We start from the raw sequence: 22,670 nt of genomic DNA on the forward strand, positions 1-22,670 counted from the left end.
GATAGATAGATAGATAGATAGATAGATAGATAGATAGATAGATAGATGAAAAAGAAGTATATATGCATGTGTATATTGTATATGTATGTGTACATGCATATATATATTGTATATGTGTGTATACATGTATTTGAGGTGTATATGTAGGTGTGTATCTATGTATATGTATGTCTGCGTGTGTATATGTATATATATATATATGTATATACTTAATTTGTGTATATTTAGATTTAAGTCTTAGTGAGATTCCTACCTGGGGCATTAAAAGTTTGTGACACAGAGCCAGTATGTGTCTGAGGTGGGACTTGAACTTAAGTCTGCTGGACTCTAAAGTCAGCACTCTCTCATATGCCATGCCACCTCAAGGCCTTGGATTACCAGTAGACTTATGGATGCCAAGATAATATTAGCAGAGATAACTGAGAAGTGTGTTTTTGGCTTATTTTGATCAATCAAGGATAGCAGATGCATTCTTTGATCCACTTGCTTAAGAGAAAGGAGGGGGCAGGGTTGGCTTTTGTTGCTGGATTGTTTTCATTCTTGTCTGACTCTTTGTGACACATAATTTGGGGTTTTCTTGGTAAAGTTACTGGAGTGGTTTGCCATTTCCTTTTCCAGATCATTTTACAGATAAGATTAAGACAAACAGGGGTAAGTGACTTGCTCAGGCTCCCCACAGCTAGTAAGTATCTGAATCCAGATTTGAACTCAGGAACATGAGTCTTCTGACTTCAGGCCCAACACTCTATCCATTGTACGACCTAGCTGCCCTTTTGGCTGTCTAGTGAATCCTAGAGACCCCTTCTCAGAAGAATATAATTAAATTAAAGAAATAAAATACATAATATTACAAATAAAACCAAGTATATTGAAGTACAATTGTTTTTGGTTGTGTTATAAAGTTCAAGGACACCAGATTAAGAATGTCTAGAATCTGAGGAAGTGGTTTCAGATCCCAACTCTGATAGTTACTACCTGTGTGACTTTGGGCAAATCACTGCACCTTCCTGGGCCTCAGTTTCCTCATTTCCACAATGAGGGACTGGCAAAGAGGATATCTGTGATCTTTTTCAACTCTAGATATAAGATCCTATGCCTCAAACACAAAAACAATTCATTCACCAAAAAAACCAAACTCAGAAGCCTTTCTAGAAAAAATACAAACATATACATTTAAAAGAAAGGCAGTCCATAGACTTTGATTTCCAGAATTTCATTACAGACTTTTTTTTTGGTGGGGGAGGGGGGAGAAAATGATGGAGATGGCAGATTTTGAAAGAGTGAAAGAGAGAAGAGAACAGTAAAAGTCTTCACTTCAAAAATATAAGCAAAGAAAAGTCATAAGTACAAAATTTCTGGATAATTTTTCCCTTGTTGTTATTCACATTCTTAAGATTTAAATTTGAAACCCCACTTTTTTGGTTCAATCTCCAAAGATGAAATATGCAAATTTTAGCTTTAAAATTTTCAGGGGAATGTTTAACAAAGTTTCGTGATGGGGAAGGAGAAGTCCCACAACACAGCATATTTGCAAATCTCTGGAAATGGCATTGGAAATAAAAACAATGACAGACTGAGCATCAGTGGCACTACCAGGCGCCACCATAATTGCAGTCTCCTTAAGACATAACTTATTGCAGGCTAGGGAGCAGAGCCAATATTTTATATTTTAATTAAGAAACCTGGATTTTGTTTATAATAATTGACTAGAAGGCCACCTCTTGCCAGGACAAAAGAGGATTTTGCCTCAAGTGATTTTTCCTGGTTAAAAGACTTAAATTCATATTAAGAATGTTTCAGTGAAATATTCTTTTAATTGTATCTCTCCGCATTCCCTTTCCTGTCATCAGGGAACTATCAACTGACCAGGACAATCTTTTGTGTCATTTTTCACTGCAATCAGCTATGACTAAAATGTTAATTATCTAATTCTTAGGGGAAGAAAAATATGGTTCTACCATATTCATTGAATCCATTACCTGAATTTTACACAATACCTGCATTATCCCCTATAGTACACATCTTATTGTAAAAATAAATCCTTGGATCAGAAAGTGTCAGTGTCTGAGTCATTCAGGGATCACTTTTCAAGGCAAAGTATAAAAGAGACATAGGGATACTCTGGTAACAAATAACATGACTTGGATGGGAAAACCCCATACAATGCTTTTGGAAACATCATGCTTTTGTGCATATTGTCTAGGTATACAATCCATCTTTTAACTCTGCAATTGTCAAAATAAATTCATCCTTCAAGTGGAGTTGTTGTTGAATGGACATGATAATGGTAGCATTGTTTAATATCTGTTTTAAGAGTAAATTTGATCAGGATGTGGCAGAAACATGCTCCCCCACAACATAAAGGACATAGGAATACTGAATGGAACACTGCCACCTTTTGGTTTGCATAAATTGTGAATGTTGGAATAGATTCTTCAAAGCTCTATTGAGCACAAATACTTAGAAAACTTTTTTTTTCATTTCATAAACATCTAGCTTTATGCAAATGGTCTTGTTTATAATCTAGGGGTGAGAGTTGTTTGTTTTTTCATTTGTTACTCTTTTCATTTGTCTCACTTTTCAATATTTCTTTTCCAACTTAGCCTGGCTTGTCCAGAAACTATTGAGCTCTAGAACCTGGCAACAATTCTCTCTGTTTATTTTGTAAAGAATGGCAAGCACTGGTCTGGTAATGAAAAACACAAAGGCACTTTTATGTCCTAGGGCTCGTCTATGAACATGTCTATTATTTCTCTCCATACCAAGACAAACCACTATACTACACAATGGTTCTCAGTAATGATATACTCCCTTTAAAAGAAAGTACTAAATGGACTTTCTCTGTTTATGTGATTTCAACTTTTATATACCCTAAGTTCTGAATACATAAATTCCTGAAGATATGCATAATTACACATATATTATATTTTCTGTTATTTAATACAGACTTCAAAATATACTAGATAACTCACTAAGTAAACAGTACTGAAATTAGAGTTTAGTTTACAACTAGCACAATTACCTTGAATCACCTGGATATAACATTGATTATTAAAATTTTACAAACAACAATTTTAATAGATTTCAACATATCAAATACTGAATAATTTCCAAAATACATAAAATGAAAAACTTTTGAAATATAGAGACCCAAGAGAAAAAATCAAAACCGTCTGGGAAGAGGATAGTATATGCCATCACTGCCGTCATGTCTGCTACTGGAATTATTTCAAAGAAGCTTTCAATGAGCTTACAGAAAATTGTCTTAAGTGATGAATACTTATATTAAATTACAAGAAAAATAGTTTTTTTATCCATCACTAATCAACTCACAGAACATTTAAAAATTAATAATATATGTTAGTAATTTGTCCTAATTTCTAGAACATCAAAAGAATTAAATCATACTAATAGGAGGAGGAGGAAGAGGAGAAGAGAAGAAGAAAAAAGTTCTTTGAGGTATATAGTGAAAATATTATTAACCTTATTTTATGGAATAAGAGCCTAAAGTTTAGAAAGATTATGTAAAATCTGTTACATAATAATAATTATAGCTAATATTTATATAGTGCTTACTATGAGCCAGACACTGTGCTAAGTGCTTTACATTTATTATCTCATTTGATCCTCACAACAACCCTACGAGATAGGTCCTGTTACTCTCTCCATTTTATAGATGAGGCAATTGAGGCAAAGGAGATAAAATAGCTTGCCCAAAGTCACACAGCTAATAAATTTTATGTGTCTGCATACATATATAATAGATAATAACTATATAGTGCATACAGTGAGTATTGGTCCAAACTCTACCTGATGTTTTCTACTTTTCTAGCTGTCTGACCTGGGTGTATCATTTAACCTTTATGTGCCTCATAAAATTCTCTGGCACTTAAATTCTAAGACAGATAGAGATTTAGTTGTGGAAGAATTCCCATATCAGAAGCTCTTCAGACTAGTGAAATCAAAGATCTTTTGTACAACAGTGAAAATTTAAACCCAGCTTCCTAGCTCCAATCTCAGTATCTGTCCACTGGATGTCATGTATCTTCTACAAAAATAAGCATACAGCATAGTAAAAATGTTGCGATTGGCTCTTTGTCACACATCATTACATTATAAAGGATATAAGATATGCAGAGTTTTCCAAAATTCTTAGGATTTAAGTTATTAAAGGTTGAAACTGCTCTAAGAATTTTGGGGCAGCCTATATACATATATGCCAGAACAGATTACTGTGTGTGTAGGCAAGATTTCATTGAGAACAATGTCTGAGTTTCCAAGATTATCTAAGTTTTTGTGACACCATTTAGGCTTTTCTTTGCAAAGATACTGGAGTGGTTTGCCATTTCCTTCTTCAGCTTATTTTACAGATATAAGAAAACTGAGTTAAACAGGGTTAAATGTCTTGCTCAGGATAACAAAGCTAGTCAGTATCTGAGGTCAGATTTGAACTCAGGAAGATGAGTCTCCCTGAATCCAGGTTTAATCATCTATCTACTATGCCACATAACTGCCTAATTAACAAATTAGGGAAGAACAAAATATTTCCTAAGGGAGCATAATATATTTACAAAGGAAATAGTTAAAGTGGAAGTAAATATTATATAAATAGGAGACAGTGAACTTTCAGAAGATGTTTTCTATTTTCTTCGTAATTCCAGAGATCAAAAATAGAATGTCAAAAATAGAGCTGGACCAAATTTTAACTACCACCTAACCCAACCCTCCTCATTTTATATATTATGGAACTCATGCATAGAGATTAAGTGACATTACCATGTCAAGGTTATACTTTTCCAAACCTGGAGCAAAATATTAGATACTTCATACCTTCCAACCTGTTTTCTCATGATGAATGTAAATTATGAAGTCCTACTCTCAATGGTGAGTAAAGTGATAAAGGCATTCCTTTCTTTTGGCAAGTTGCCTACTAGATTAGCCAAATGAAATATTTGTTTTTGTGATTGTTAAATTCATAATATAAGAAAAAAAATTCAGTTCAACCTGAGAATTTCAGTGTTGGCACTTGATTTGTCCCTGATACTTTATAACATTTAATATTTTGAAAAACCCACAGAAAAGCAAGAAACAAAGTAAATAGCTAAGAGAGAGGCACACACGGCCTGTGTCCCAATTTAAAGTGAGGCAGGGCCAAAGCTTGGTAAAACTGGGAAGGTGACTAATTTTAGCTTCAGTTCTTCTCTACCTTTCCTTCCAGCCTCCTTATCCCCTATCTTGTAACCCTCCTTAAGAAATGTCCTAACATTTAGGACATTCTCACCTCCTTGTCATCTGCTGGCAGGAGGAGATAGCATTTCTCTGGGGGGTCTCATTTCTTCCAGGGCATTTAACTCTCATCACTATGCAGATGACTCTCAGATGTACTCATCCAGCTGTATTCTCTCTTCAAAGCTCCAGTCTTGTTTCTCCAACTGCCTATTGGACATATCAAACTGAATGTACTATAGACATCTTGACCTTCACACGACCAAAACCGAATCTTTTCCTCCAAACCCTCCTTCTTCACGTCAGTGTTACTCTCACAGGCACCATCCTCCTTCTAGTCACCCAGGTTTCTAACTTGGTTATCATCCTCAATTCCTCACTGGCATCCAATTAGTTAAAAAAAATAGTTCTGTCAATTTTAGAAACTTTTCTTGTAAATGTCCCCTTCTTTCCTCTGACACTGTTATACTAGTGCAGGTGCTCATTAACCCAAGCTTGGACAACTGCGGTATATTTCTGGTGGCTTTTTGTGCCTTTAGACTCTTCCTTCTCTAGTCCATCAGCCTCTCAACTATCAAAGTAATCTTTCTGAAGACCAAGTCTAACCCTCCCCCCTTCATTCACTATACTTCAGTAACTTCCACAATCAGCTATCAAATTTTGATTGGGGTTTTTTTTTTTTTTGGTCTTTTTGGAGGGGGAAGGCAGGGCAATTGGGGTTAAGTGACTTGCCCAAGGTCACACAACTAATAAGTGTTAAGTGTCAGGCCAGATTTGAACTCAGATCCTACTGACTCTAGGGCAGATGCTCTATTCACTGTGCCACCTAGCTGCCCCTTTTAAAGTCACTTATAACCTAGTCCCCTCTTACCTTATTGCACCCTATACCCCTTTATATTTCCTTATAATCCAATGACACTGATTTCCTTATTCTATTGAACTCTTCCTTATACAAGACACTCCATTTCTTAACTATGCGCATTTTCACTGACTTTCTCCTGTGCTGGAATTCTCCTCCTACTCAGCTCCATCTGCTGGCTTCCCTGTGTCTTCAAGTTTCAGTTAAAATCTACCTTTTGCAAGAGGTCTTAACTAGTTCCCCTTAATGTTGTACCTTCTGTTTGAGATCATCTCCAATTTATCCTGTATATAGTCTTGTTTGTGTATAGTTGTTTGCATGTTGTCTTCCCCCAACTAGACTAGGCAGCTAGTTGGCTCACCAAATAAAGTCCTGGGCCTGGACTTAGGGAAACGAGTTCAAATCAAGCCTCAAAACCCTTTCAGCCCATGTGAACCTGGGCAAACCAGTTAACCTCTGTGTCAGTTTCCTCAACTATAAAATGGGGACAATAATAACACCTCCCAAGACTGCTGTGAAAAACATATTTCTATGTGTGTGTGTACATACAGTGCTTACCACAGGTACATAATAAGCCCTTAATAAATGCTTATTCCGTCAGACTGCGAGCTCCTTGAACACTAGCAATATTTTTGTTGTTCTTTTTATCCCTAGCACTTATCACGGTAGTTGGCATATTGTAAATGATTAATAAATGTTTGTGAACTGACTTTTATAGTAGAATCAAGAGAGTGAACAGTCTGTAGAGAGTTCGCTAGAAGCAGCTTGGTGATGTAATAGATAGAGAATGGAACTTTGATCAAGAAGATCGAAGTTCTAGCCGAACCAGGAGAACATTGTACACAGTAACAGGAACATTGTGAGAAGACTGATCTTGATAGACTTGGCTCTTCTCAGAAATGCAATGATCTAAGTCAATTCCAAAATACTCATGATAGAAAATGCTATCCACATCCAGAGAAAGAACTATGGAGTCTGAAGGCAGATTGAAGCATAGTATTTCGTCTTTTTTGGTTTTGTTTTGTTTTTTCTCAAGGTTTTTCCCTTTTGTTCTGATTCTTCTTTCACAACATGAGTAATGTAGAAATATGTTTAATATTATTGTACACACATAGCCTATGTCAGATTACATGCTGTCTTGGGGGAGGGGGGAAGAAATGGGAAGAGAGGAAATTTGGAACTCAAAATCTTATAAAAGGGAATATTGAAAACTACAAATTAATTAACAAAAATCAGTGAAAAATGCAATAAATTTTAAGATATATTCAGTAGGGGGAAAAAGATGAGTTCATTTTCTACCTTGGACACTAACTATGTGACCCTGGGCAAGTCATTTAACCTCTCAGCCTCAGTTTTCTCATCGTAAAGTGGGAATGATAAAAGTAGCAACTACCTCCCAAGGTTGTAGTGGGGATGAATTGAGATAATGTATATAAAATACTTTGCAAACCTTAAAGCCATATATAAATACTCACTTTTATTATTTAGGAAGCTTCATCTTTAAAAACCAAAGAACCAGAGGACAATATGTTTTAAGTCAGAAAGGTTAAGTGATTTACCTAAAGCCACACAAACACTGTAGTAAGTGAGAGAGCCTATATTCAAACCCAAGTTCTTCAGTTTCCAAAATCAGTAATTTTTCCTGTTGTCCCATACTGTCTCTCAGGTGTGGACAGAGCAGTTTTGGGATCCTGGCTCCCTTTTATTCTGTGTTAAGTCTCTATGGCATACTGAAGTATCTCCCATCCCCAAATGCTGTGTTATTTATAATATTCCCTGTCTTACCATTGCAGAACCACTATTTGTCTGCCAGGGGCCACAGAGATTATAGATATAGAGGTAGAAGAGGACTTTGAAGCTAAGTCTAACTTCTTCATTTTACAGATGAAGAATATGAAATTGAGAGAAATTAAGTGGTGTCTATTTACACACAGTCATATTCTGCCACTCTAAGGCAGAATCTGAACTCAGGTCTTCCTAACTCCAATCGGCAGCTAGGTGACACAGTGGATAGAGTGCTCAGCCTGGAGCCAGGAAGAGTCTCTTCTGATTTCAAATCTGGCCTCAGACACTTACCACCTGCATGACCCTGGGCATATCACTTAACCCTGTTTGCCTCAGCTCCTCATCTGTAAAATGAACTAGAGAAGGAAATGACAAACCAGTCCAGTATCTTTGCCAAGAAAACCCCAAACAGGGTTGCAAATAGGCAGACATAACTGAAAACAACTGAACAACAATACTGTGCCACATCATTCTTTAAATGTACCTTAGTGCGCATTCAGGAAATCCCTCTAATGATTATTAGAAGCTTTCAGCATAACTCCTTAGGATTTTTCTGAAGATTATGATTCAATCCTTTTCTTTTTTTTGCTGCTTTTTGGAGGGCAATTGGGATTAAGTGACTTGCCCAAGGTCACAGGGCTAGTTAAGTGTTAAGTGTCTGACGCCGGATTTGAACTCAGATCCTCCTTACTCCAAGGTCTGTGCTCTATTCACTGCACGACCTAGTCACCCCCAAGCCTTTTCTAATAGTCACCTCTGGAATCAAAAGTTTATATGATTTAGACCTAGAAGGGACCTTCTCTTATTTGTCCTCATGGAAAAACTGAGGTTCAGAGAAGCTAAGTCACTTACTCAAAGTCACACAGGTAGTAAGGTGGGATTTGAATCCAAGACCAATGCCTGTGTTTTTTTTTCTATTGGACCACTCTCATCAATATTATTCCATTTTTAGCAAGATCATTCCAAAAACAGTCAACACCAGAAGGGAAAATCTGATGTTAAAAATCCTAGGTATTCTGAAAATTGGGAGGGGAGAAATTATTCAGACAAATGTCCCTCAAGGTACACCATTTCTTGACTTCCTGCTGTTTCTACGTACACTGACCTTGCAACCAGAGGTCTCATTTTGACCTTCTTCTTTACCCACATGTCAATCCACATTTCTGTCTCTATCTTTGCTTGACTTCCACGTTCAGTCCCCTTGGTGGTTGTCCTCCAGCCCCAAAAGTCCTTCCATCCTCCTTCCTCTCAAGCAGATGAATAGAGGCCATCTGACACGAGCTCCCCTCATTTTTACCTTCAACCTCAAGATTCTTCTCCTTTCTTGTCTCAGAGGAAGAAGTGTCCCTCCTTTCCCAAGGCTAATCCTTCCACCTGTATTCTTGATCTCATCTCCTCCCAGATCCTCTGGGACTTTGTTCCATCAATTATCCTCTCTCTCTCTCTCCTATCTTCAATTGCTTCCTCTCCCCTGGCTCTTCCCCTCTGCCTACAATCATGCACAGGTATGCCCTATCCTAAAACAACCTTCCTGTTATTGAATTTTAATGTGAAGATTCTAGTGAATACATAGGAATTACTATAATCCTAATAATAAGCCAGGTGGATAAAAATGTCCATGGGGCCTTGCACCTTGAAATTAGATTACAATCCTAAAATAAAATCTGAGTAGCATTCTTCATTTGACATGTGCAAATACATAATATGGGAAAACAAAAATGAATTTCTTATCTTTTTTCAGTAGGTTTGGAGATCAGTGGACTAGACTTGATAGGAAATAAGTGGGAAATACTCTCTAAATTAGGAAAGGGGAATGATTTGGTAGCATTCTCAGCAGTGAGAAAAAATCAGTAGCATTCGCAGGAAGAAACAGGGTTTTCATCAAGAGGAAGTAGTAACCGACAACAGGCAGAGATCCAGACTGGACTGAACTTGGATTATCTCTTATTGACTACCTATCTTCAGAGGCATATACAGAAAGGAAGGGAGTGTGAAACACTGATAAATGACAGAACATGAAGGCTATCTATTGGTTTACAGTATTTTTATTTTATGCCCAGTGAATCAGACAGGAAGTGGCAGCCACAGAAACATAGATTTACATATAGAAAGGACTTTACTGATCAATAGATTTTCTTTAAAAGATCTTGGTTTTTGTAGATTATGAGTTAAATACAAGTCAGCATAGTATTAGGGTAGGTTGGAAAGAGCATGGCTTAGGGAAGGACAAGGGGAAACACAATGAGTTCTGTTTTGGACATGTTTTGAGATACCTGTAGAGCATGTGATTAGATGTCTACTAGGTAGCTGGTGATGTGAGAATGGATTTCAAGGGAGAATAGGGTTGTATTTATAGATCCTGGCATAATCAGCATAGAAAATATAGAATCTTCAGGGGCTGATGAGATCACCAGGTGATAAAATAAAGAGTGAAAAGTGAACAGGTCTAAGACAAAATCATGCCCACTTAGTGGATATGACAAAAGGAGACTGAGGAGTGCTGAAAAAGTGGTGAGAAAAAAAAAGAGAGAGCAGTGTCATAACAATTCAGAAACAGTACACAGAAAGTGAAAATGAGCCACAATGTAGAATGCTTCAGAGTACTCAATAAGAATTGAAATAAAACTTATATTAGGCAATTTAGAGTTATATGGTAAGTTTAAAAATAATTTTGGTTGAATGAAGAAGTCAGATTACAAAGGATTTAGAAGAGAGAAGAGGAGAAAATTGTAGGTGTGGAGAATAGTTTCCTTTCTTAATAAGCTTATCTGAGGGGGGTGGCTAGGTGGTGCAGTGAATAGAGCACCAGACCTGGAGTCAGGAGGACCTGTGTTCAAATCCAGCCTTTAGACACTTACCATAAAAAAAAAACCTAGCCATGTGATCTTGGGCAAATCCTTTAACCACAATTGCCCTACCTTCCCCCTCCAAAAAGCAAATAATAATAATAAGCTTATATGAGGAGTAGAGAACAGATATTGAATGATAACTAGTGGGGATAGTAGAATCTACTGCCTTTGTGTTTATGTTCATTTTTAAGAATAGGGTAGATATGAAAGTGTTTTTAGGTAGCAGAGAAACAGGGGAAAATATTGAGAAGACAAGAGGGAAAGGGAAGAAGAGTCCATGAAGAAGGGTTGATGTTGGCAAGGAGAAAAAATACTTTTCCATAAAAGACTGAAATGAAGGAGGAAATAGTTGATGATGATGATGATGTCAGAGAAGTGTCACAGTGTCACAGTGAAAAGAAGGGGAGAAGGAGCTCTTGGGAAATGACCTAAATTGTTCTAGTGAAATATGAGATGAGGTCCTTGGCTGAGGCAATGAGGGAAGGAAGTGCTCTTAGATGGTTGAGGAAGAAAGAAAAAGAGGAATGAAGTTACTCTGAAAAAAAAAAACTCATTCTTGAATACACCGTTCCGGCCCTTTGTGACCACCAAATCCTTTTTCCAAATGTTCATTTTTGCCGTGAATCAGTCAATCTTACTGGTCAATAGTAGTCAGACCCCATGTTCTTCTCTTTTGAAAACAAACACAAGTCACATTTCTCCAACCCTGAAGTACCTTCCCAATCCTCCATGGCCCGTAAAAGATTGATTATAGTGGTTCAGTAATCATATCCACCAGATCTTTCAATATTTGAAGCTACTATGCATTTAATCATGGCTACTTAAACTCATCAAGGACAGCTTACTGTTCTCTTCTTATTTCTGTTACTCATCTTGTTTATCAAATACCTGTTAACCATTTTTATTCTGTTGTTGGCAGAAGAAAAAAAAAACAGAACTAGATTTCAGCTATTCTAGTTTCTCTCTGCCATTGTTCATTATCCCATATTTACCTTGTGAAGTAGTCCTGTCTCCTTTTTGATCCTGTTCTTTTTTCCCCATTATAGCTTTCAATAAAATTTTAAAATGGAAAACTTTTTGTTTCTTTATCTTTTCTTACAAGTCTCAGGTTATTCTGTACTTTATCACCTCCTGCTAAATGACTCACATCATTTTTATAGTGTCACATTATATTCATTCTCTATTGCCTGTTCTTGTGGCTACATTGTTTTAAAAAAACCTTTTTAAGCCCTAGGTTGGTTGATGAGCTTCCTGTCTATTCACATTGATCTCATTAGGCAACCTTGCCTTTTCTTCCTAATTGGAATAGTTTCTCATTATGTCTTCAGAATTTCATTCTTGAAAATTTTTCATATCTCCCAGGATTATGTACTACTATGGAATGTTAGTCTTTCAGATACTCCCTTTCCAATCTCTGATCCCTCTGATACCTGCTTTCCTAAAAACTATAGTGCACATCAGTCTACATCCAATTTTCCTCTCCTCTATCAAAAATGTCAAGATGAAATTGTTACTTCTTCCCAAGGTTTCAATCATTTCAAATCTAGCAACCAGTTCATAAGAGTCAGATCAAGAATAATTCTTAATGGTTTCTATACCTTTTGAGAAAATTAAATTGTCATTCAGACATGTTAAGAAATTATTAGAAGCTCTGCTTGGGGCACGGAGAGATTGCTGAAATATTACTAAATAAATGATATCCCTCAGCATTTCTCTGTTCTACATTCCATGCAATATCTTGCTTTTGTGTCAGGATTGTGACCTATTTACTGAACTCCATTATTTCTTTTCTGTCCACATGATCAATAGCATTTTCTGATGATAATATCGCTTCTATTTCTTCATTTATCTTCATCCAAAAGCTATCCAAGATGCTTCCCTTATCTTATCACTGGGTTTTCTCATATAAATTCATTATCTTTTTCTAATACATTTTTATTTTATTAAATATTTCTCAATTACATGTAAAAATTAACATTTTATATATGCATATACATATTTTAAAAATTTGGTTCCAAGTTGTCTCCCTCCCTCTCACACCTCCCCCTTTCTCAAGAAGGCAAGTAATTTGATACCAATTATACATATAAAGTTATGCAAAATATATTTCCATATTAGTCATGTTACAAAAGAAAGCACAGATAAAATATAAGAACAATATAGAAAGTTTGAAAAGTATGTTTCAATCTGCACTCAGAGTTTATCAGTTCTCTTTCTGAAGGTGAATAGCATTTTGCATCATAAGTCCTTTGGAATTATCTGAGATCATTGTCTTGATCAGAGTAGCTGATCAAGAAACTGAAGTAGTCTTTTACAGTTGATTTTCCTTACAATATTCCTGCTACTGCGTGCAAGGTTCTCCTGGTATTGCTCACTTCACTTTGCATGAATTCATATAAGTCTTGCCAGATTCATCTGAAATTTTCTGGATCATCATTTCTTATAGCAAAATAGTATTCTATCTAATCATATATCACAACTTGTTCAGTCATTCCTCAATTGATGGGCAAATCCTTGATTTCCAATTCTTTGCTACCACAAAAAGAGTTGCTATAAATACTTTTGCACAAATAGGTCCTTTCCCCTTTTCTTTTATCTCTTTGGGAATCAGACCTAGTAGTGGTATCACTGGGTCAAATGTTATATACACATGTGCAGCTTTTTGGGCATAGCTCCAAATTGTTCTCCAGAATGGTTAGACTGGTTTACAATTCCATCAACAGCACAATGTTAAGGTGCTATTCTGCAGACTAACAGAAAAAGTTGTAGAAAAATAAATCAATTCCTGAAAGAAAGACAGTGTCCAGATTTTGGAGCTTGTGAAAAGTCACTTTAATGTCTGGTTTATGAAGAATGGTAATGGATTCAAACAAACAAAAAAGCTTTTTTAAAATTTACCCCAAAGGAAAAAAATTAAAAGAAACTATTACATAACAACTAAGAAAAATTGATGAGGAGAGAGAGAGAAAAAGAGAGAGAGAGAGTGAGACAGAGAGAGACAGAGAGACAGAGAATGCAATGGTAGATAGACAGACAGATAGAGGTAGATAGATAGATAGATAGATAGATAGATAGATAGATAGATAGATAGATAGATAGATAGATAGATAGATAGATAGATATGTGATAGAAAGACAGTTAAGTAGCAATATCTTCCCACATCTGACCCTGGAAATTGAATATCCCTAATAAAGCAAGGAATAATAAAAATAACCAATGATAAATTAAACAATACAAGCAAACTATTGCATCAAAATCACTTTTTTGTATAAAGTTCTTTCAGGAGTATAACAGTGGAAAAAGAATTATAAAGAAACAATCACTCTAAGTGCAGCTGAAAGGGCTGGTGTGTACTTAGCCTGTCATGAGAAAGTTGACACACTTCAACCAAAACACATCTCTTTTTTTTTTAATTTTCTGCTAAATCAGGAAGTATATATGTCTATATACACATGTGATGTCCTTACTCTAATATTACAGTATAACCTTGTGGGCAGGGGCCATGCCATTACCTTTCCTTCTATCATGGTGTTTAAGACAGTACCCACAATTAGAAGGAAAGCAGAAAGTGGGAAAATGATCTTTACAGCAAGTGTCTTTGATAAAGACCTCATTTCTCAAATATATAGTCTACTACTCTGTATATAGACTATAAATACATAGAAACTGTTTTATATATATATCAAACACACACATACATATATATGTACATATATATATTATGTATGTATCAAATATGTGAGAAAAAAATCCCTTCCCTCATGAAACCTTTTTAATCACCACCTTAAGTTGATGCCAGCTGCATTTTGGAAGAATCCCCCAACCATTACTCCAGAGGTGCTGACAGAAATTAGCCATTGATAGCAAAATTAGCACAACCCCAGATCTGATTTTTAGATGATATGGACCTAGAGGCATTTGTTTGGACATACTGTAGTATCAAAGTGAAGTTGAAATGCTGATCCATTAGTTCCATACAATGTTTTGTGAATTAATGTTTAATGTATCATTGGCCTGGGAAAGTGTAATAATAGCCTTAGGTTATTACTATGCTCATTTATGTCTTTGTTACTGTATACTTTGATTTTCTAGTACTAAACATTTTCTTGTAAGGAGGAACTACATAGCTGATCTAATTTACATTGCACAACTAATACCTTTGTGTCCCTTTTGGGAGAGACTCTAGACATTGTCCAACCTTAAACTTTAAGCTATTCTCCTTGAAGTTCTATGTTAGGAGTGTAAAATGCTAAAGAGTGGGAAACAAAGATCCTGACCCTTCTCTCTTGAGGACCAGCTACTTCATGAAATCTGTCCACAGAAACCTGAGGGGGCCCCCTTAATGAAAAGCAAGAGGGCTAGCATCTCATTCATATTTGGTGGGGTTTCTGGGTGTTGTTATACATGTATTTCAATTACAAAAGAGGGATTACAAAATGGACAAAATAATCTTGCAGATTTTTTTTTTACCTCAGAGATATTTTAGTCCTGTAGGCCCAACAAATTACAAGTTTCATGAGGGAAAAAATTTTTTTCTTATGCTTTTTTTCTATTCCCAGACCAAGTACAAGGTAAAAGCTAGAAAGCCACTGATTAAAACAATGCAATACTATTGGCAGAAGTGGGCAGATGAGTTTTGTGCAGAGAAACCTTTCTGCAGTACTGTTCTCCAAAGCAAAGCTTAAAGAAGTGTTTCCAAACTTAAACTATGTTGAGAACTGGCCAGATATCTAATCCAACCTCTGCTGCTCTCAGTATGATAACCTCAGTGACTTAAATGGAAGAGATGGGGAGCTGGGAAAGAGGCAGCTAGGTTATGAGAGTGGCAGGATGCATAAAGGAGACAATGAAGCATCATAGGAGCATGGGATTTGGGATGGAAGGTAGCTTAGAGCAGTTATCAAACAGTCACTGTTTGGCAATTATAAACAAAATTGTTTAGCCTGTCAAGATTAACTAAATAAATAAATTTACAAAATAAATAACAATACAAATAAATGAATAAATAAAATAACAAATAATCTGAATAAATAATAAGATAAATTAATATACAAAATAAAAATATAAAATTTATATAATATTACATTTTAAAACTAAGACAATGAACAGTCCAAAGGAATTCTTATATACAGATTATTGGACCGCTTTGGTATTTGAGTTGGACCCACTGTCATAAAGGTTTTCTATTACAAAACCTTTATTTTACAATTGAGAAAACTGAGGAACAGAGAGGCAAAGGAATCCCTCCAAGACCACACAGACTGTAAGTGGCAGAGCCAAGGCAAAGAGACATTTTTTTTGTTTTGAAGTTTATAGGTTGTAAGAAGTAAGGACCTTTAAAAGTAAAAGTTGTGTGTATGAGTTAAAAATTTATCATGGAAAGACATTTTGAAAGCTCTACTCTAAAGAAACTGAGAGGAAATTATTCATTACCTCGTACCTTGCCTGCCTTCAAGTTTTTGTCCTGAGCCTTTAGAGTCAGAAGACCTAACTGAAAATCCCACTTAATATTTTCTACTGTTGTAAGATTGAACAAACCACCAAACCTTCCTGGATCTCAGTTTCTTTTTCTATAAAATGAAGGTTTTGGACTAAATGACCTTTAAGGCTCCTTTTATAGTTCTACATCTATTATCTTATGATTTCCAGCCCTCTAACATTGGTGGTATTCTTCAACAAGCAGCATATTAGTTTCCTCCAGATATGGCTCTGGACTATATTGTGAAATAATCAAAGTTTGTCTTCAGGGTCCATTCTCTCTATCATTTTTGTCTCCATCTATCTAGGGATCTAGTGTTCTAATACAGTTATGATCCCACATCTTAGGAAACTGGACCTAAGTCACTAACAGTTTAACAAGATAGACTCCCAGGATTATTTTCAAACGTTGTGGTGATGGGGTGAGTAAACTATTGTGACACAAAGAAGTCTTCCCTACACTTCCAGAATTTGCTGAATCTACCTATTAATGGGTCAGGCCTACCTTCATCCACCTAAATTTGTGGACTGAGAGCAGTATTCTCCTTCTGCAACTTTAGAACAACCCATTGTTTGACTATTCTCTTGCAAACAGAAGAACTAGAATGGCCATATTTTAAATAATATTAAGGCTAAGTGCATTACATAGCATTGAAAGCATGACTCCTCAGGGACTCACATCCTAATGGGTCTACATCTTAACACATCCACACCCAGTTGCCTCAAACAGTACAATACAGTATTGTAGACTTATTTATTCTCTGTACCTCAATATAAATTCAATCTGTTTAATAGCTTCAGGTTTTACTGGCAGTCCTTACAAAGAGATGCTATATACAATACAACCTTATATTATACAATTCTGAGTCTTAAAAATCTCTTTCCATTTCTAAAACTATTTTGGAAGCCTTTAGTCACTCAAAGGCAAAGAGAAGAGCATACATAGAAAAGAAGACAAATTGTTTCCCCTTGGCATTCCACCCTCCTACCATTTTAATTGTAAATAAAGAGGAAGAGGAAAGTTTGTCAATGCAAAAATAAACATCTCATTTATCTTCAAATGATCACAGATAAGATAATCTACATACATTCATTTCCAAAATTACTGAAGCATAATCTGTTACAGGGTCAATTTTTCCCCCCCAAAAGCCTTATATACTGTCACTGATGCTTACCATTTGACCTTGGGCAAGTCATTTATCCTTTCTTGACCTCAGTCTCTTCATGGATTTTGAAGTCTATTCCACCCCTAGTACTATGATTTTACATTAAAGAGAAGGGAGATAGACAGACAGACACAGAGAGACAGAAAGAAACATAAACAGAGACAGATATAGAGAAACAGAGAGACCAAGAAAGAAGGAGAGAGAGAGAATTTGTTATGTGACAGGTACTGGAGATGCAAATACAAGCAAACGAGATAAGTTCTTAACCTCTAGGAGCTTATATTCTGTTGGGGGAAGACAACATATTAGAGAGCTAGTAAGAAGGAGGAAGGTAACCACATGGAGACAAGGCAGAAAGCAAAAAGCAGAAATCTGGACAGTAAGTCCAAGTATGATTGAAATGAACCTTTCCTGCAATACTTCCTAAATAGTAGTCCCAGGGAGGAAATCAGCACTCAGCAGAGCATACCTTCAAGGCAGTGGTTTTTCCAGGGTCTCAAGACAGTAGGTGAAATAAAGGATAAGTCAAGTAAAAGCAACAAGCACCTATTATGTGATTGACACTACACTAATTTTTGGGTAATGAAAGAAAGACAAAAACATTCTTTGACCTCACCTATCTCATATGAGGGAGACAACAAGCAAATAACTGTATTAATGAGGAATATTTTAAAAAATGGAGGCAATATCAGAGGAAAGGAATTAATAATGAGGTAGGAACTAGAAAAGACCTTTTGCAAAAGGTAGAGTTAAACTGAGACTTAGTAAGCTAAGAAAGCAGGAGAAGAGGCAAGGAGAGAAAACATTCCAGGCATCAGACAGAAGCATGAAAAATGGCATGTCATGTGAGGATAACAACACCAAGAAGGCCACTGAAGTGCAGACAGTGAGTTCAGGTATGAGTGAGATGAAGCCTGTCTGGGGTCCTTCCTACAATGGTGACTCTAGGAAGAGAGTCATCAGTAATAAGAACAGGGCCTCCAGACAGAGCCTTCTCCATAGCTCCAAGAAAGCAAATGAGGTAAAGGAAGAAAAAATCTGAAGAACAAATCCAAACTACCACCCTTCACATATTTTACCTTATACTGAGACAAGAGAATTTTCTATCCTCTATTCTTTTTCTTAATTTTTAAATGCTTTAATAACTTCTGATTTATATTATTCATTTCCACCAGGTTTTGAGTTACAAATTTTCTCCCCGTTTTTCCCCTACCCACCGCCCCAAAATAGCAGTCCCACAGGATATCCCCTCCTCCAGTCTGCTCTCTCCCATATTTTCTCCCATAACCCTTTCAACTTTTCCAGTGGATCTCTATGCCCCAGTGCCTGTATATCTTATTTCCCAATTACATGTAAGATAGTATTAATCATATATATATATATATATATATGATTTTAAAACTTTGAATTCCAGATTCATTCCCTTCCTCCCTTGTTACCCACCCTTACTGGGAAGATAAGCAGTTCAGTATAGGTTGTACATGTGTGGCTAATGCAAAACAATAATATAGTAGATATATTGTAAAAGACTGACTATATTTCCCTCCCTCCTATCCCACCTCCCACTTGTTCTATTCTCTACTTTGATCCCGTCCCTTTTCAAAAGTTGGTGCTTCCAACTTCCCTCCCCCCCCAGCCTGCCCTCCCTCCCATCATCCCCCCTCTCACCCCTTCCCCCCCTAATCTCCTGTAGAGTGAGATACCCTATTTAGTGTGTATTTCATTCCCTCCTCAAGCCAAATTCAATGGGAATAAGGTTGACCCATTCCCTTTTGCCTTCCTATTCTTCCCCTCCATTGTAACCATTTTCCCTTTCCTCTTCTGTATGAGATAGTTTACCCAAATCTGTCTCTCCCCATCTCCTCTCATTATATTCCTCTCTCACCTCTTAATTTAACCTTTTAAGTATCATCCCTTGCTGTTAAATTGCTCCTGTGCCCTCTATGTATACCAGTAAACATATATACACACATTCACATATGTATTCATATGCCCATATACCCTTATATATAGACATATATAGATATATAGATATATATTTCTAATCCCTTCAACTACTGAGAAAAGTTTCATAAGTTACAATTATTGTTTTTCCATGTAGGAATGTTAATAGTTCAACTTTGATAAGTTCCTTATGATCTCTTTTCATTGTTTACCTTCTCATGCTTCTCTTGCTTCTTGTATCTGAATGTCAAATTTTCTATTCAACTCTGGTTTTTTCAGCAAGAATGCTTGAAAGTCCTCTATTCCACTGAATGACCATATTTTTCCCTGAAACGTGATACTCAGTTTTGCTGGGTAGGTGACTCTTGGTTTTAATCCCAGCTCCTTTGACCTCTGGAATATCATACTCCAAGCCCTTCGATCCCTCAGTGTAGAAGCTGCCAGATCCTGGGTTACCCTGATTGTGTTTCCGCAATATTCAAATTGTTTCTTCCTGGCTGCTTGTAATATTCTCTCCTTGATCTGGGAATTCCAGAAACTGGCTATAATATTCCTAGGAGTTTTCTTTTTGGGATCTTTTTCAGGAGGTGATCGGTGGATTCTTTCAACCTCTATTTTGCCCTCTGGTTCTAAAACATCAGGGCAGTTTTCTTTGAGAACTTCCTGGAGGATGATTTCTATGTTCTTACTTTGATCATGCCTTCCAGGTAGTCCAATAATTTTTAAATTATCTCTCCTGGATCTATTTTCCAGGTCAGTGGTTTTTCCCATGAGATATTTCATATTACCTTCTATTCTTTCATTTGTTTGGATCTGTTTAACAGTATCTTGATTTCTCATAAAGTCATTAGCTTCCATTTGCTCCACTCTAATTCTGAAGCAATGATTCTCCTCAGTGAGCTTTTGAGATTCTTTTTCCATCTGGCAAATTTGGCTTTTTAAGGCATTCTTTTCCTCATTGCCTTTTTGAGACTCTTTTGCCATTTGAGTTAGTCTATTTTTTAAGGTATGATTTTCCTCAGTCATGCTGTTGACTTTCATTTTGTAATTTTCTTGCATTGTTCTCATTTCTCTTCCCAATTTTTCCTCCACTCCACTTATCTGCTTCTTAAGGCCCTCTATGGCCTGTAACCAGCTTGTATTTTCCTTTTAAGCTTTTGGTGCAGTAGTTCTGACTTCACTATCTTCCTCCTGTTCCATGCTTTTCTCCTTTTTGTCCCCAAAATAGGAGTCTAATGTTGGAATCTTTTGTCTGCTTTGTTTCCTTTGACTGGTCATGTTGTCCCTCCATCTCTTGACCCCTGGGCTTTTTGCCATAGTAGGACTCTGACACAAGACAGGGGAGCTTATGTCCCAAATGCTGGGGTTTTCTCAGCTACCAGAGGTATTAGATGGGTGCCCTCTCTGAGGTCTCCACATACTCTGGCAAGCTGGACACACACCCCAGGACCTCCACCCTAGACCACAATGCAGATCCAAGAAAGTTAAAGCAAGAGCGATTACCCCTCAGACTGGTGCTTGGTCCCCCTACACTCTGCAGGCCAGGAGCTGAAGCTGCCACTTGGCGCTGGCTGGCTGTGCTGGTGCCTCAGTGGCTTCTTGCCCTAGGGGCAAAAGCCACACACTCCCACTTACTGGGTCCCAAAGTACAGACAGCCCTGACCTCTCACTTTGTCCTTTGCATCTATGTGTTGATAAATCTGGAAACGGCCACAGCTGCTGCTGATCTGGAGTCCCTCAGGCCGGCGGCTGGTCAGGCCCACCCTGGGGCTAAAGCCTTGGTGTGGGGCTGGGCTCTGCTCCCAGAGTGCTATGCTGGCTGATTCCTGCCAGCCTGCCAGGCTGTCCTCAGCAGGAGGTTAGCTTCTCTGTGTCATTTTGTGGGTTCTGCAGCTCCAAAGTTTGTTTAGAGTCCCCTTTTTACATGGATTAGGGAAGGTGGAAGCCAGAGCAGTGGGGAGATCCTGATTCTACTCCGCCATCTTGACTCCACCCCCCCCATCCTCAATTCTTATCCTTCACTTTGCCATCTCCATGCCTTAGCTGATACCATTTCTATGCCTATAATCGACCCCCTTCTGCAGCACCACCACAACTGATACCTATTCAAGACTTTCCCTTCTTTCAAAGCCTAACTCAAGTACCAGCTCTTCCATGGGGCCCTCCCTAATCTCGCTAGCTAAAGGCTGGGTTCCTCCAACCTCAAGATTCTCATAGCACTTTTTAAGACCCTACTTGACACTTAGATATATATGTATATATATTAGATATATCTTTTTCATTTTAAGTTCAGGTACTGTTTAATCTTTGTCTTTATAACCTCAGTGCTGTAGCAGCAACCACACTGGCATTCCCAGGATGGCTGATAGCTCATGTTCTTAGATCTGCTTTACTAGGAAAGAAAGCTATTCAAGAGGTAAGCACCCTGAACTTCAGAGAAAATCCAAACAAAGAAAATAGAGAAAATTCAACAGAGAAATAAAGACCAACAGGCAGGGCTTCTGTCTGAGAAATTAGCACATGTCAATAGATAGATCCAACTCTCTGACCAAGGCAATACATACACAGTTACCAGAAATAGAAGCACCAACATCTGTGTTTTTCAAAGCCAGAGGACTCCTTAAGAGCTATCCAGAGTCTCATCTGGCCAATTCACAAGAACACTTTTCCAATGAGTGAGACCCCAAAGCAAAATGCTCACCTCAGAATATGTATATGTGTGTGTGTGTGTGTATATATGCGTATACACATACATGTAAATACATAAGTACATGTGTATATATAAACACACATGTATATGTATATATACATACACACATGTGTATTGTTATTTACATATATCTATATCTATATATATATAGATATATCCCTTTTTAGAGTCATAAGGCATCACAACCCTCATTACACAGTAACAAACAGAAATTAGTAAAAGATGTGGGTCTTCTTACAAAACAAGCCTCCCCTAATCAAGCTTCTCTAAATAGGCTCGAAGTGAAACCTATTAATTGGTGGAGATCTTAAATCCCATTTACATTACAAGTGCCTGGTGCTATACCTGATACATCCATATCTCTCTCTGTCTCTGTCACTGTCTGTCTGTGTCTCTCTCTCTGTCTCTCTCTCTTTTTCTCTCTCTCTCTGTCTGTCTCTCTCTGTCTCTCTGACTCTGTCTCTGTCTCTCTGTCTCTCTCTGTCTCTCTCTCTGGCTCTGTCTCTCTGTCTCTGTCTCTGTCTCTCTGTCTCTGTCTCTCTTTCTCTTCTCTGTCTGTCTCTGCCTCTGTCTGTCTCTGTCTCTGTCTCTGTCTCTCTGTCTCTCTCTCTGTCTCTCTCTCTCTCTGTCTCTCTCTGTCTCTGTCTCTCTCT

Source organism: Petaurus breviceps, unplaced genomic scaffold (genome assembly GCF_028583685.1).
Source record: "Petaurus breviceps papuanus isolate PSGF00001 unplaced genomic scaffold, PetGlider_PUasm1.0 90822, whole genome shotgun sequence".
Classification (NCBI taxonomy): Eukaryota; Metazoa; Chordata; class Mammalia; order Diprotodontia; family Petauridae; genus Petaurus; species Petaurus breviceps.